Here is a 16,490-nt window from a genome sequence, read left to right as displayed (position 1 = left end):
GGTCCACAGCCTGCCTCTGTCCTGAAGCACCCTCCCGCTTCATATCAGGCAATTACTCTCCCCCTTTTCAAAGTCTTATCGTAGGCACATCTCCTCCAAGAGGCCTTCCCTGACTAAGACCTCCTTTACTCTTCTCCCACTCCCTTCTGTGTCACCTTGACTTGCTCCCTTTATTCCTTATTCCTTTATTCCTTATTCCACCACATGTCCGCTGTGTGACTTTGGGCAAGTCACTTAACTTCTCTGGGCCTCAGTTACCTCATCTGTAAAATGGGGATTAAGATTGTGAGCCTCCTGTGAGACAACCTGATCACCTTGTAACCTTCCCAGTGCTTAGAACGGTGCTTGGCACATAGTAAGCGCTTAACAAATGCCATCATTATTATTTTTAATATTACCCTCTCCCAGCCCCACAGCACTTATGTATATAGATGCAATTTGTATTTATTTTAATGCGTGTCTCCTCTAATAATAATAATAATAATAATAATAATTATTATTATTATTATTATTATTATGGTATTTGTTAAGTGCCGGCTGTGTGTCAGGCACTGTACTAAGCGCTGGGGTGGGTTCAAGAAAATTGGGTTGGACACAGTCCCTGTCCCACATGGGCCTCAGAGTCTTCAACCCCATTTTACAGATGAGGAAACTAAGGCCCAGAGAAGTGAAGTGACTTGTCCAAGGTCACACAACAGACATGTGGCAGAGCCAGGATTAGAACCCACAGTCTGACTCCCAAGCCCATGCTCTATCCACTACGCCATGCTGTAAGCTTGTTGTGGGCAGGAAATATGATTGTTTATTGTTATAGTGTACTCCCCCAAGAGCTTAGTACAGTGCTCTGCACACAGTAAGTGATGTACTACTGACTGATTAACTTATTTCCTGAGGCATGGCATTCCCAGAGAAAAGTTCCTTCAATGCCTACTTTGCTTCCTTCCAGCCTCTAAATCACTGTTCCGTACCAGAAAACTGCCAGAGGTGAACTTACCCCACAGTATGTGCAGATGTCCGCAGATTTGAAAAACAGATAACAGCGATGAGTCTACCAACTCTGGTGTATTGTACTCTCCCAAAAGCTGAGTGCCATGCTCTGCATAGAGTAAGCAGTCAGAATAGAGTAAGCATTCAAAAAAAAAAAACTTTTGACTGATTGACTAATTCCTCTAGACCTTATGGTCCTTGTGGGCAGGGAATTAGTCTGCCAACTCTATTGTATTATACTCTCCCAAGAGCTTAATACAGTAGTTTCTACACAGTAATAACTCAATAAATGCCATTGATTTATTGATTGGGTCTTTGTTTTACCAGTCCATGGGTCCTTTCCCTGCCTACTAGCCCAGTGATACCAACTGAAGAATAAGGAAAATGGATATGGAAGCTGAAAATAAATTTAAGCCTCTCTGGTGCTGGAGAGTTGAAATTCAATGGAAGGAGGGGGCATTTTCTTCCATTCTCTTACTATCACGTCAAAACACTGCTTCTCTTACTGTCACGTCAAAACACTGCTCTGTCCTTGGACTTTGAAACTCACTGAGTGAGTAGACTGAGAAGCTGATGATCAGACCTATTTCATGGCATTTTCTGAGGCTGTTGTCCCAGCGTTCCCTGAGGAACAAATTCGGGAATTCAGAGCCTAATTAATCCTATTGGACAGGACAGCGGAATCATTGTTCCTGCCCCCTGGATTCAGGGAATTATGAGAAGGAAAGAGGTGTCATGATATTAGGGTCAGGGTCCCCAGAGGTTCAGTTAGACAGCAAAGCCTAGCCAGGACAAAAGGAGGATGGAAAATATGTCATTCATCCAAGATTTTCTCAGACATTTGATTCCATCACATAATGGAATGTGATCACATCACATCACATATGAACATACCCTTATACTAAGTTGCTTCCCTTTCCTTGTCTTATGCCATCATGTCGTTTCTGACCCATAGCGATGCTATGGACACATTTCTCCCAGAACGCCCCTCTCTCCAACTGCAATTGTTCTGGTACTGCATCCACAGAGTTTTCTTGTAAAAACACGGACGTGGTCTACCATTGGTTCCTTCCACGCAGTAAAGTTGAGTCTCTGCCCTCGACTTTCTCTTGTGCCGCTGCTGTCCAGCATGGGTGAGTTTTGATTGTAGCAGATTGCCTTCCACTCACTACCCACTGTCAAAGCTAGGAATGGAATGGGTGGAGATCTGCTTGACTCTCCTTCCCTCCCACGAATCAAGCAAAAACTCTTCGCTCTCGGTTTCAAGGCTCTCTAACACCTTGCCTCCTCCTACCTCACTTCCCTTCTCTCCTTCTACAGCTCAGCCCACATCCTCCACTCCTCTGTCGCCAACCTCCTCACTGTACCTTGTTTTTGCCTGTGCCGCCATCGACGCCTGATCCACGTCCTCCCCCTGGCCCGGAATACCCTCCCTCCACACATCCGCCAATCTAGCTCCCTTCCTCCCTTCAAAGCCCTACTGAGAGCTCACCTCCTCCAGGAGCCCTTCCCAGACTGAGCCCCCCTTTTCCTCTCCTCCTCCACATCCCCCCTGCCCTACCTCCTTCCCCTCCCCACAGCAGTTGTATATATTTGTACAGATTTATTACTCTATTTATTTTACTAGCACATATTTACTATTCTATTTATTTTGTTGATGATGTGCATATAGCTTGAATTCTATTCGTTCTGACGATTTTGACACCTGTCTACATGTTTAGTTTCGTTGTCTGTCTCCCCCTTCTAGACTATGAGCCGTTGTTGGGTAGGGACCGTCTCTATATGTTGCCGACTTTTACTTCCCAAGCGCTTAGTACAGTGCTCTGCACACAGTAAGCGCTCAATAAATACAATTGAATCAATCAATCAATCGTATTTATTGAGCGCTTACTGTGTGCAGAGCACTGTACTAAGCGCTTGGGAATTACAAGCTGGCAACATATAAAGAGAGTCCCTACCCAACAGTGGGCTCACAGTCTAGAAGGGGGAGACAGAGAACAAAACCAAACATAATAACAAAATAAAATTAATAGAATAGATAGGTACAAGTAAAATAAATAAATAAATAGAGTAATAACTATGTACAAACACATATACATATATACAGGTCCTGCGGGGAAGGGAAGGAGGTAAGATGCGGGGGATGGAGAGGGGAACGAGGGGGAGAGGAAGGAAGGGGCTCAGTCTGGGAAGGTCTCCTGGAGGAGATCAGCTCTCAGTAGGGCCTTGAAGGGAAGAAGAGAGCTAGCTTGGCGGATGGGCAGAGGGAGAGCATTCCAGGCCCGGGTGAAGATGTGGGCCGGGGGTCGATGGCGGGACAGGAAGGCTGAGTAGGTGCGAATGAGGTTGTCATTAATGTAACTTGGTGATAACAATGGTCTATTTCCCGGGGTGGAGGGAGGGGGGAGAGTCAGTCAGGACCTAACCTGGAAGGGGGGTTGGGGGCACTATAAGGAAGATCGTTTAAATGGGGGGGGGTGGAAGCAGGGGGCGTCTATGGCGGAGCTCGGAGGAGAGGAGCCTTCCGGTAGCAGCGGGGGTCACGTGGTGTGATGGCGGGCGGGCCTCTCGGGAACGGAGTCCCCTCTCGGGAACGGAGTCCCGGGCGTCTATGGTGGCGCTCTGAGGAGAGGATCCTTCCAGGAGCAGCAAGGCTGCGCGGTGTGATGGCGGGCGGGCGGGCCTCTCGGGAACGGAGTCCCGGGCGTCTATGGCGGCGCTCTGAGGAGAGGATCCTTCCTTGAACAGCGCGGGCCACGAGGTGAGATGGCGGGCGGGCCTCTCGGTAACGGAGTCCCGGGCGTCTATGGCGGCGCTCTGAGGAGAGGATACTTCCGGGAGCAGCAAGGCCGCGCGGTGTGATGGCGGGCGGGCAGGCCTTTAGGGAACGGAGTCCAGGGCGTCTGTGATGGCGGGCAGACATACAGATGGAGATGTCTTGATGGCAGGAGGAGACCCGAGCTCATCCGCATGGTCCTGTAGCTACTCCTCCACTCTATCCTGACACTAATTGAATGAATGAATGAATGAATAGCTGAGAGTGGTAGAGTACAGGAAACTCTCCAGATGCGACCCTGAGAGGGGTTACTTCCCTTACCTGTAATTTATTTTAATGTCCATATTCTCCATTAGGCTGTGAGCACCTTGAGGGCAACTGAACTCTACTGTACTTTCCCAAGCACACAGTGAGCGCTTAGTGAATAGCATCCATTGATTGATTCCTCTAGACTGCAAGTTCCCTGAGGTCGGGGATTGGGTTTACCAACTTCACTGTGCTGTACTCTCACAAGTGCTTAATAAGTGCTCTACACACAGTAAGTGCTCAATAAATACCACTGATTGATTGAACGATTCGTCTAGACTACAAACCCCTTGAGGATAGGGACTGAATCTTCCTACTCTAATGTACTGTGCTCTCTCATGTGCCTAGTACAGTGCTCTACAAATAGTCAGTGCTCAGTAGGTATCACTGATTGATTGCTTAGCCCTCTTCATCATGGCTGAACAATTCCACCACAAACTGCTACAGTCTAAAGGACTAATGAAAGAGCAAACAGTGGGACACTGTCCCACATAGCATACTTCCCAGACTGGTCTTCAGCTCTCTGTTCCTGAGGCTGTAGATGATGGGGTTCATGGCTGGAGGCACTATGAAATAGAACATGGACAGAAACAGATCCATCCTTGAAGGACCATTTGACTTGGGATTTAGATAGGCAAAGACCCTCACGGAGAGGAAACGAGTGACAACAACCAGATGGGGCAGGCAGGTGGAGAAGGTTTTGGAGCAGCCTTCCACCGACGTCATCTTCAGCATGACGGGGAAGATATGGATGTAAGAGATGATGATGGAAACGAAGCAAAGGAAGGAGAGGCTTGCAGTAACGGTTGTGACTTTGACTTCTCTAAGGATCACAGTGGAGTCGGCTTGGGCCAGGATGTGGGGAATATCACAAAAGAAATGTTGAATCACATTGGATCCACAGAAGGGCTCACAGAAGGTGGTGGCCGAGTGCAGGTGTCCATAGAGGGCCCCGCTGATCCAGGAGCTGGCCGACATCTTCCCACAAATCCCTCTGTTCATGACGACCTTATAGTGCGAGGGGTGCCTGATGTCAGCATAGTGGTCATGGGACATCAGTGAGCAAGATCATTTCAGTGGATGCCAAAGATATAAAGAATAAAACTTATTAAGCACATCCCAGGAAAGAGATGGATCTGTTGTTGGTCAGGGAGTTGACGATGGACATGGGGACGGTGACGGAGAGGAGGCAGAGGTCGACGAGGGCCAGGTTGCTGAAGACGAAGTAAATCGGGGTGTGGAGGCGCTCGTCGAGGGCAGTGACAAAGAAAATGAGGAGATTCTCTGTCAGGGCCACTAAGTAGAACAGGAGGAACAGTGCGGCATGGAACAGCTGCAGCTCCCAGACCTCTGAGAACCCCAGCAGGAGGAATTCCATCCCCATGGTGATGTTTAACATTCCCTCTCCACTGATGTTGTGGGCACCCTGGGGAATAAGCTTTTGGAAAGTGAGAATGGAAAGGCAATGCTTTTCCATACCAATTCTGGAGTTACTGGATGCTGAAGAAAATAAGAAGACTGGTCATTCCCTTAGAGAACACTTCACTAATCCTAACAATAATAATAATAATTGTGGTATTTGTAAGTGCTTTCTATGTGTCAAGCACTTTGCTAAGTGCTGCGGTAGATACAAGATAATCAGGTCCCACACAGGGCTCCCAGTCTAAGGAGGAGTGAGACTAGGTGTTTAATCCCCATTTTACAAATGAGGCAACGGAGGCACAGAGAAGTCACCCAGCAGACAAGTGGTGGAGCTGGAATTAGAACCCAGGTCCCCTGAATCCCAGGCCACTATAGCATTATACCACTCTGCTTCTGTCTTGTCCTGTTGCCTTTAGACTGAAAGCTTCTTGTGGGCAGGAATCATGTCTACCAACTCCGTGTATTGTCCTCTCCCAGGTGCTTAGTAAAGTGCTCTGCACACAGTAGACACTCAATAAATGCCATTGATTCTACATCCAATCATTGATTTTTACTGTTCTAGTTCTAAATATGTTTATGCCACCCTTGTGAATTAGAGTGTAAGACTTTATGGATAGAGAACACGTTCATTCATACATTCATTCATTCAGGTATTTATTGAGCACTTATTATGCACAGAGCACCAACCTAAGTGCTTGGGCGAGTGCAATACAACAGAGTTGAAAGACACATTCCCTGCCCACAACTAGTTTGCAGTCCATAAGTGTGCATTGTAGAGAATGATTTTCTCTACATTTTCTCACTATTGATTTTCTCACTTTTGCTATGAAATGTGAGCGGGAACCTCACAGACTGCTCAGAATAGGTCAGATGAGTAGAGATAACTAATCGTAGCATTTGTTGAGCGCTTACAATTTGTCAAATACTATTTTAAATTCTGGGGAAGATGCATGGTAATAATATCAGATTTTTTTTATGGTATTTGTTAAGCACGTACTATTTGCCAGGCACTGTACTATTCCCTGGGGTAGATACAAGCTAATCAGATTGGATTCAATGTATATCCCAAATGGCGCTCACAGTCTTAAAACTCATAGTTGAGGTAACAGGCACAGAGAATATATGTAACTGGCCCAAAGGCACATAGCAGACAAGTGGTGGAGCTGGAAGTGGACTCTTGACTCCCAGGAACATGCTCTTTCCATTAGGCCATGCTGATTCCAAGATAAGATAATCAGGTCCCACATGGGGCTCACAGACTACGTAGGAGGAAGTACAAGCATTGAATCCCAGATGCAGATGATGGAACTGAGGCACATAGACGTTAAGCGACTTTCCCAAGGTCCCACAGTAGGCATGTGGATTAGAACCCAGATCCCCTGAGCCCCAGGAGCATGGTCTTTCCACTTAGCCATACTGCTCCTCATAACTCCTGGAGTTCCTAGAAAACTCACAGAGAGTCTTGTAATACAAAGGGTCTTCCTTGGAACAGACAGTTCTGAGCATGTCTGATAGGATCCTGAACAAGGAAAGAAATTAATATTGAGCAGCAGCCTTGAACTTACCCAATGGGACCCAATATGTGCACATTCAGGTGAAGCAGCGTGTCACAGTGGACGGTGAGCCCGTTGTTGGGTAGGGACCGTCTCTATCTGTTGCCAACTTGTACTTCCCAAGCGCTTAGTACAGTGCTCTGGACACAGTAAGTGCTCAATAAATACGATTGAATGAATGAATGAATGAATGAAAGGGGATTAAGACTGTGAGCTCCCCGTGGGACAACCTGATCACCTTGTAACCTCCCCAGCAAGTAGAACAGCGCTTTGCACATAGTAAGTGCTTAATAAATGCTATTATTATTATTATGTGCACTTCTGGTGAAGCAGTGTTGCACAATGGATAACGCATGGGCCTGGGAGTCAGAAGGTCTTAGGTTCTAATCCTACCTCTGACACTGTCTTCTCTGTTACCTTGGGCAAGTCACTTCACTTCTCTGGGCCTCAGTTACCTTATCTGTAAAATGGGGTTTGAGACTGTGAGCTCCACGAGTGACAGAGACTGTGTCCAAACTGATTTGCTAGTATCCACCCCAGTGCTCAGTACACTGTGTCTGGAACACAGTAAATGCTCAACAGATATCACAATTATTATCATTGTTATTAACTCATTCTCCTGCAGCTCAGGAGGGTGAAACAACTTCATTGTCTCTGCTTCTTACCATATTTGTAGTTCAAACTAAGCTAACATCTAGTTCAGTGTGCATAGGAGCATAGCCTAGTGGGTCCTGGGTGCCAGAGAATCTGGATTCTAATCCCAGCTCCACCACTTGCCTATTGTGTGACCTTGGACAAGTCATTGAACTTCTCTGTGCCTCAGATCCCTCACCTGCTAAATGGAGAGTCGATGCCTGTTCTCCTTCCTACTTAGATTGTGAGCCCTATGTGGGACAGGGTGTGTCCAACCTGATTAACTTGTATCTAAATGCTTGACACATAGTAAGCATTTAGCAAACCAAATACCAAACTGAACTCCTTATCTTCCCACTCAAACCCTGTTCTCCCCTTGACTTTCCCCTGACTGGCACCTTCATCCTTCCTGTCTTACAAGCCCATAACCTTGGTGCTATCCTCGATTCGTCCCTCTCGTTCTACCCACATAGTCAATCCATCACTAAATTCTGTCGGTCCCAACTTCACAGCACTGCTAACATCCACCCTTTCATCTCCATCCAAACTGCTACCACATTAAGACAATCACTCATCCTACCCTGCCTGAATTACTTCACCAGTCTCCTTGCTGACCTCCCAACCTTCTGTCTCTCCCAACTCCAGTTTCACTCTTTTGCTCAGATCATTTTTCTACAAAAACGTTCAGGGCATGTCATCCCACTTCTCAAAAAACTCCAGTGATCATCCATCCACCTCTACATCAAACAAAAACTCCTTAACATTGGCTTTAAAGCACTTCACACCTTACCCGCTCCTATCTCACTTCGCTACTGTCGTACTACACCCAGCCCACACACTTCACTCCTCTAATGCCAAACTTCTCAGTATGCCTCCATCTCATCTATCTCGCCACCAACCCCTCGCCTTTGTCCTGTCTCTAGGATGGAATTCCCTCCCTCCTCGAATCCTACAGAAAATTACTCGTCTCTCGTTCAAAGTCTTACTGACGGCACATCTCCTCCAAGAGGCCTTCCCTGACTAAGCCCCCACTTCCACTCTCTTCTGAGTCACCCTGACTTGCCCTCTCTTTTCTTCCCTTCTCCCAGCCCCACAGCACTTGCATACATATCTTTAATTTATATAATTTATTTATTTATATTAACGTCTGCCACCCCTCTTCTAGACTGTAAACTCACTGTGGGCAGGGAAGGTGTGATTACTGTTCTTTGTACTCTCTGAAATGCTTAGTACAGTGTTCTGCACACAGTAAGCTCTCAATAAATACGATTGAATGAATCGAATGAATTGATTTTGATTAATATTGTGCACTGAGTAATTCCAAAGGACAAGAGGGTAGTTGCTGCTACTTTTCTTCTTTGTGTAGTTGCTACATCCCATGGAAGCATTGTGGCTTAGTGGAAAGACCATGGTTCAGGAACTCAGAGGCCCTGGGTTCCAATCCCAGCTCCACCACGTTTCTGCTCTAAGACCTTGGGCCAGTCATTTCACTTCTTTGTGCCTCAGTTATCTCATCTGTACAGTGGGGATTAAGACTGTGAGCCCATGTGGGACCTGGACTATGTCCAGCGTTATTAGCTTGTATCTACCCCAGAAGTTAGTACAGTGCCTGGCACAAAGTAAGTGCTTAACAAAAGGCTCTCCACATAATAAGCGCTAAATAAATACCACTGATCAATTGATTAACAAAATACCAAAAAAAAAAATGAAAAAGCCAGAGACATAAATCTGGCTGGATGGGCAATCCTCTGAGTCAGTGATGTCACTTCTTATAGACTCATGTCTCCCTAGGCCTTCATCCTTGGTTCCGAAAGACTCTCTGGACCACCACACAACCAAACAAATGATCAGGAAATTTCTTGTTTTGTTCCCCACCCATCTGCACAACATCGAGACCCACCAGGAAAAAGGAAGTGGTGAGTTTACCTGACAGGACATGCTGACAGCTACAGCTCTAGAAAACCAGTAGCAATGGTGAACCCAATTGCATTTCTAACCCCCTTTAACCTTCCTGGGTACTAGGTTCTTCAGCTCACAGGTCCCTTCCTCTCCCGTTCCTTCAGTGACCCATCAGCATCATCGGGATAATGGACGTGGAGCTTGGAAAATATAGATGATTTTAAGCCATCGGAGCAGTGCGGATGGAAATCAGTGGGAATGGAGGCCGGCCTTCTTCATCATCTTACTAGGCTAGAGACACCCACAAGACCTGGATGACTTGTCCAGGCTACAGATGAACCTATTCGTTTGGTTTCTGGAGCTCTTTGAAGGAGAAGATTTTAGTGGCTAAGGATCAAATCTCTTACATAGTGTTTCTGGAGACCATAATTCCAGGGCTCCAAGGAATTAGCCCCAGGAATGGCCATGGGTTTTCCGTGCCTAATTAATCCCACAATGAAAGAGCCAATGGGATTCACCTTTCTGGGAACTTGTTTTCAGGGAAGGATGGATGTAGTTAGGATGGAGGTAAGGAGCGTTAAGAGGTGTCATGAGCTCAGAACCCAGAATCAAAGAACCAATGAGATTTCTTGAGCACTTGCTACGTGCATAGCATTGTACTAAGCAATTAGGAGTGTACAATACAATAGAGTTGGCAGAGATGTTCCCTACCCTCAGTGGCTTACAGTCCAGAGATGGGAGACAGACATTAATATAAATAAATCATTTATAACACATAATTTAAAGATATGTACCAAAGTGCTGTGGGGTTGAGGGTGGGGCAAATTTCAAATGCCCATAGATAACAGCGTCAAATGCATAGGGGATGCAGAAGGGAGAGGGAGCTGGGGAATAAAGAGATTAATTGGGGAAGGCTTCTGAAAAGCCAAGACGTTCAATTATTCATTCATTCATTCAATCACATTTATTGAGCGCTTAGTGTCTGCAGAGCACTGTACTAAGCGCTTGGGAAGTACAAGTTGGCAACGTATAGAGAAGGTCCCATAGCCAGGGGAAGAGAACATAATATAATAAATATTTCATCGAGGATTTCCTCAGCTCTAGGATTCCCTCATATCCTCCCTGACAAGCTGGAATGTTTGGGCCCTCTCACTCTACTACTTAGAGGATGCCCATCTGTCCTGAGGACTACCATCAACAACAACCTGGCATCAACCTGAGAATGATAATAATTATAATAAAAATAAAAATAATAATAATATTGGTTACTATGTGTCCAGCACTGTACTGAGTGCTGGGGAAGTTAGAAGCTAATCAGTTCCCACATGGGGCTCACAGTTTAAGTAATAATAATAATGTTAATGACAATATTAACAATAATAAGTTTGTTAGGTAGAAATGAGATAATCACTAATCAAATGTGATAATCGATAATCCAAATAAATGATAATCAAACAAGATAAACGAGGTCCCTCATGGGGCTCAAAGACTAAATACAAGGAGAGCACACTAGCTCAGGCTACAGTAGTGGATATTGATTGATATTTATGCCCCAAGATTGGTCATAGGGGCTGATTAATTAATTAATTGTGGTATTTGTTCAGCCTGGAAAGTCATTCATTCACTCACTCGATCATATTCATTGAGTGCTTACTCTGTGCAGAACACTGTATTAGGCGCTTTGAAAGTACAATTCAGCAATAAAGACAATCAATGTTCACAACGTGCTTACAGTCTAGAGGAGAGGAGACAGACATCAAACAAACACACAAGCATCAATATAAATAAATAGAATTATATATATATATATATATATACTTCAAAACAATTCAACAGGCATCAATATAAATAAATACAATTATGGATACATACATAAGTGCTGTGGGATGGGGACGGGGGAAGAGCAAAGGGAGTGAGTCGAAATGACGTGGAAGGGAGGGGGGTTTGAGAAAAAGGGGGGCTTAGCCAGGGAAGGCCTCTTGGAGGACGTGTGCCTTCAGTAGGGCTTTGAAGGGGGGAAGAATGATTGCTTGGCAAATTTGGGGAGGGAGGGTGTTCCAGGCCAGAGGTAGGATGTGGGTCACGGGTCAGTGGCGGGACAGGCGAGATTGAGGCACAGTAGGAAGGCTAGCACCAGAAGAGCAAAGTGTGAGGCTGGGATGCCGAAGGGGAGAAGGGAGGTTAGGTAAGAAGGGATAAGATGATGGAGAGCTTGTTTGAATCATGAAATGTGCCGATATAACAATTGCCATTCTGGGCACGTGGTTCCTGAGGCTCCTGTATCTTTCTGAGTGCCTCATATCCCACCTCGCCTCCCTTTCCTGTGCCTCAATTATCTCATCTGTAAAATGGAGATTAAAACTGTGAGCCCCCCCGTGGGACAACCTGATCACCTTGTAAGCTCTCCAGCGGTTTGAAGAGTGCTTTGCACATAATACGTGCTTAACAAATACCATCACATCATTTCCTCTCTACCCAATCTTGATGATCAGATTACTGCTCTCAACTCTACCCTCTCTACTCAGCTCGACTCCCTTGCTCCTCTTTCCCTTCTCCGGTCTCGTACCTCTAACCCAGATCCCTGGATCACTGCCACTGTCCGCCTGCTTCGCTCATATGCTCGAGCTGCTGAACGCTGCTGGCGAAAGTCTAAACACCAAGCCAACCTCGTTCACTTCAACTTTATCCTGTCCTCCCTTACCTCTGCCCTCTCCTCGGCCAGACAAAACTATTTCTCCTCCCTTATTGACACCCATGCCCATCATCCCCATCAGCTCTTCCGGACATTTAACTCCCTTCTCAGGCCCCCTGTTCCTCCCCCTCCTCCATCCCTAACCCCCAACGATCTAACCTCCTACTTCATTAGTAAAATTAACTCCATCAGGTCTGAGCTCCCCAAAGTCACTCCTCCCCCTTCTCCAACCCCCCGGCTCTCTACCCTCTCCGCTACGCTCCCATCCTTCCCAGCAGTATCCTCAGATGAGATCTCGTCCCTCCTCCCAAGTGCTACTCGGGCCACCCGTGCTTTTGACCCCATTCCCTCTCATCTTATGAAATCTCTCACCCCGTCCCTCCCCCTCTCCTTAACTTCCATCTTCAACCGCTCACTCTCTACTGGTTCCTTCACCTCTGCCTTCAAACATGCCCACGTCTCCCCCATTCTAAAAAAACCCTCTCTTGACCCCACCTCCCCTTCTAGTTATCGCCCTATCTCCCTCCTACCATTCCTTTCCAAACTCCTTGAACGAGTCGTCTACACCCGCTGCCTCGAATTCCTCAAGGCCAACTCTCTCCTCGACCCCTCCAATCTGGCTCCCGTCCCCTACATTCCACCGAAACCGCCCTCTGAAAGGTCACCAGTGACCTCCTGCTTGCCAAAACCAACGGCTCCTACTCTATCCTAATCCTCCTCGACCGCTCAACTGCTTTCGACACAGTCGACCACCCCCTTCTCCTCAACACACTATCTAACCTTGGCTTCACAGACTCTGTGCTTTCCTGGTTCTCCTCTCATCTCTCCGGCCTTTCATTCTCAGTCTCTTTTTCGGGCTCCTCCTCCCCCTCACATCCCGTTACTGTAGGGGTTCCTCAAGGATCAGTTCTCGGTCCCCTTCTGTTCTCTATCTACACTCACTCCCTTTGTGAACTCATTCGCTCCCACGGCTACAACTATCATCTCTATGCTGATGACACCCAAATCTACATCTCTGCCCCTGCTCTCTCTCCTTCCCTTCACGTTCGTGTCTCCTCCTGCCTTCAAGACATCTCCACCTGGATGTCTGCCCGCCATCTAAAGCTCAATATGTCCAAGACTGAACTCCTTATCTTCCCTCCCAAACCCTGCCCTCTCCCTGACTTTCCCATCACTGTTCATGGCACTACCATCCTTCCCGTCTCACAAGCACGCAAACTTGGTGTCATCCTCGACTCTGCTCTCTCGTTCAACCCTCACATCCAATCCATTACCGAAACCTGCCGGTCTCACCTCCACCACATCGCCAAGATCCGCCCTTTCCTCTCCATCCAAACCGCTACCCTGCGGGTTAAGTCTCTCATCCTATCCCGACTGGATTACTACATCAGCCTCCTCTCTGATCTCCCATCCTCCTGTCTCTCCCCACTTCAATCAATACTTCACGCTGCTGCCCGGATCGTCTTTGTGCAGAAACGCTCTGGACATGTTACTCCCCTCCTCAAAAATCTCCAGTGGCTATCAATCAACCTACACCTCAGGCAAAATCTCCTCACTCTTGGCTTCAAGGCTCTCTATCACCTCGCCCCCTCCTACCGCACCTCCCTTCTTTCCTTCTACAGCCCGACCCCCACCCTCTACTCCTCTGCCGCTAACCTCCTCACTGTGCCTCGTTCTCGCCTGTCCCAACGTCGACCCCTGGCCCACGTCCTCCCCCTGGCCTGGAATGCCCTCCCTTCGCACATCCGCCAAGCTAGCTCTCTTCCTCCCTTCAAAGCCCTACTGAGAGCTCACCTCCTCCAGGAGACCTTCCCTCTAGGAGGCCTTCCCACACTGAGCCCCCTCCTTCCTCTCCCACTCCCCCTCCCCCCCGGCCTACTTCCTTCCCCTCCCCACAGCACCTGTATATATGTTTGTACAGATATATTACTCTATTCATTTTACCTGTACATATTTACTATTCTATTTATTTTATTTTGTTATTATGTTTTGTTCTGTTGTCTGTCTCCCCCTTCTAGACTGTGAGCCCGCTGTTAGGTAGGGACCGTCTCTATACGTTGCCAACGTTTGCTTCCCAAGCGCTTAGTACAGTGCTCTGCACACAGTAAGGGCTCGATAAATACGATTGAATGAATGAATGAATGACAAGGGCCCGGTCCCTGTAGCATTCGCTATGGTGCCGGCCCTCGGGGTTCCCGTGGAAACAGCATCATCTGCATCCCAGAGTCCCAAAAGTTCCTGTTTTCACCGACAGTCTTTAGCCACTGTGAATGGTTGTCCCTTTGTCTAATTCACAACCTGAGACATTCAGTCTGTCAGTCAATCGGCCAACTGTAACTTTGTCTTATTATCTTTGTGAAGTGCTTACTATATATCAGGCACTATACTAAGTGCTGGAGTATCTACAAGCTACTCAGATTGGACAGAGTCCATGTCCTCCGTGGGGCTCACATCTCAATCCCCATTTTGCAGATGAGGGAACTGAGGCACGGAGAAGTTAAGCAACTCTGACCAAGGTCACACAGCAGAGGAATGTGGAAAAGACATCAGAACCCATGTCCATTTGAACCCCTGCCCTGTGCTCTACCCATTATGCAACGCAGCTTCTTCTGACTTGTCCTGATTTCAAATCAGTTGAAGCTCTGTTCATACTGACTATAGAAACTGCACTCGTGAATCAAGCGTTCATCCACTTTCTCATATTTCCCTTCTCTTCTTCCTCCTCTACATAATTTATTCCGTGTCTGTGTCTATCTTCCCCATTGGATCATAATCTTCTGGAGAGCAGGAACATTGCAATTATATCTCTTTTCAACTCTCCTGAGATCTTACTACAGTGCTTTGCACCCAGGATGTGGCAAATAAATACCAGTGATAATGATAATACTAATAATAGGGAAGGAGCATGCCTCTGTGGAAAGAGCACGGGCTTGGCAGTCAGAGTTCATCAGTTCAAATCCCGGCTCCACCACTTGTCAGCTGTGTGACTTTGGGCGAGTCACTTAACTTCTCTGTTCCTCAGTTACCTCAACTGTAAAAGGAGGATTAAGACTGTAAGCCCCAAGTGGGACTACCTGATCACCTCGTAAAATGCCCAGAGCTCAGAACAGTGCTTTGCACATAGTAAGTGCTTAACAAATGACATTATTATTATTATTATTATTATTAATAATCATGGTCTTATGTTAAGCGCTTACTATGTGCCAAGCACTGTTTTAAGTGCTGGAGTAGAAACAAGGTAATCAGATTGGACACAGTCTCTGCCCGACATGGGCTCACAGTGTCAATCCTCATTTTACAAATGAGGTAACTGAGGCACAGAGAAGTGAAAAGAGTTACCCAAAGTCACATGGCAGACAAGTAACGGAACCGAGATCAGAACCCTGTACGTCTGACTCGCAAGCCCGTGCTCTGGATGGATGGATGGATGGTTGGTTAATTGAATGGTTAGGAGGACGGATGGTTGGAAGGAAAGATGGATTGATGAGATAGAATGGAATTAAGAAGACATATTGAGCTGCAGTCATCCTTTTTTTCCCTTCTCCCAAACCTTTTCCCATTTTGCAACTTTCATTCCTACCCCCAGAATTATGCTAAAGAGCGTATCATTATATTTTCACAGTCATTAGTACTAATGATATCATTATCGGATTTATTAAGAGGTTGTACGCCTAAATTGTTCCACTTGCCGGAGTTCAGACACAATTCCTATCCAACAGGAGCACAGAGTGTAAGAGAAAGAGAGATCCTAGGGACGTTAGGTCACTGCTCCTAGGTCACACAGCAGGCCAGTAGAAGAGCTGGCGTCAGAACTCCTCTCAATCAATCAATCAATCATGTTTATTGAGCACTTACCCTGGGCCCAGCACTGTACTGAGCACTTGTAAAAGTTCAATATAACACAGTTGGTAGACACGTTTCCTGCCCACAATGAGATAACAGTCCATTCCTTTAGACCATGTTAAAATTAAAAATAAATATATATTTTATTTGTTAAGCACTTGCTATGTGCCAAGCACTGTTCTAAACACTGGGACAGACACAGGTATTCGGGTTGTCCCACGTGGGGTTCACAGTCTTAATCCCCATTTTACATATGAGGTCACTGAGGCACGGAGAAGTGAAGTGACTCGCCCAGGGTCTCACAGAAGACAAGTGGCAGAGCAGGGATTAGAACCGTCCCCAAACTGGATTCACTGTACTAAGCACTTGGGAGAGTTCA

This window comes from Tachyglossus aculeatus, unplaced genomic scaffold (genome assembly GCF_015852505.1).
Source record: "Tachyglossus aculeatus isolate mTacAcu1 unplaced genomic scaffold, mTacAcu1.pri scaffold_92_arrow_ctg1, whole genome shotgun sequence".
Lineage (NCBI taxonomy): Eukaryota > Metazoa > Chordata > Mammalia > Monotremata > Tachyglossidae > Tachyglossus > Tachyglossus aculeatus.
Note: the sequence above shows the minus strand (reverse complement) of the source record.